The following is a 1180-nucleotide window of genomic DNA, read 5'->3' as shown; positions in this document are numbered from 1 at the left end:
GAAAAAAAAGACCGTACCCTTTTATGTAATGATGTTTACTTTGAATTTATATTAGTTCACACAAACACTCCATCCATGCTTTTGTTCCGGCCCTCCGGTCCAGTTTAAGAACCCATTGTGGCCCTCGAGTCAAAAAGTTTGCCCATACCCTGCTCTAACCACTGAGCAACCAGCCAGGGCCACGATCATGCCTTATAGCCTGTCTCATTTAGCCAATATGACCAATATTTACTCACACCAGTCAGTTTTCCACATGCAACAGAGTCAGACCTATTGATAAGATGTTTCAACCACACAGGCCGCCACTGGCTTCTCATGAAGTTTCTTCACACACACAAAACCACCCTCTCCTACCTCTTCACACTCACGGCCCCACAGTCTCTGATTATAGCTCAGAGTTTCACACACATACATAATCACACAGTACCTCAGACATTGTCTGCCGCCTTGTCTCACATTTCTTCTCAAGCAGCTTCCAACATACCAGTGTTTGATTAACAGCCTTTAAGAAAGTCTCTTGCAAAGTTTTACACATGCCCATGCAATCGGCTTCTCAGACACTGCCTCAGTCACTCATTCAGTGTCGGCATCACTTTCCCTCGGTCAGTTTCTGACATCTGTGGTCACTAATTCACAATTGGTACTAGGCTCTCAATAAGCCTTAGGCACACAGTCTCTCATGGCCTGTCTCAGCCATTTACACCATCATTTTCATCAGTCAGCTTATCATATACATTCACATATAATTATAGCTTTGCTGGTTTCTTTTTAAAAATCTTTGTTTTAAATCCTCACCTGAAGATATTTTCTTTCCCATTGATTTTCTAGAGAGTGGAAGAGGGGAAGAAGTGGGGAGAGAGAGAAACATTGATGTGAGAGGTGCATTGACTGGTGCCTCCTGCACACACACCTGCCAGGGCTGGGGAACCTGCAACTGAGGTGTGTGCCCTTGACTGGGAATGAACCCATGACCCTTTGGTCTGTGGGCCAACACTCTAACCACTGAGAAAACTGGCCAGGGCTTTGCTGGTTTCTTGTACATACCAATCACATGGTCTCTCAGTGTCCCATATTCTCAGTTTTTCACAAAAATATAGCCCGTGACTTACACTCTTCTATGAAATGTTTCACAGACCCACATACTCTCACATGACTGCTCACTCAATTTTCATTCTGACTT

This window comes from Myotis davidii, unplaced genomic scaffold (genome assembly GCF_000327345.1).
Source record: "Myotis davidii unplaced genomic scaffold, ASM32734v1 scaffold2786, whole genome shotgun sequence".
Lineage (NCBI taxonomy): Eukaryota > Metazoa > Chordata > Mammalia > Chiroptera > Vespertilionidae > Myotis > Myotis davidii.
The sequence above is the reverse complement of the archived record's forward strand: the minus strand, read 5'-3'. Positions refer to the sequence as shown.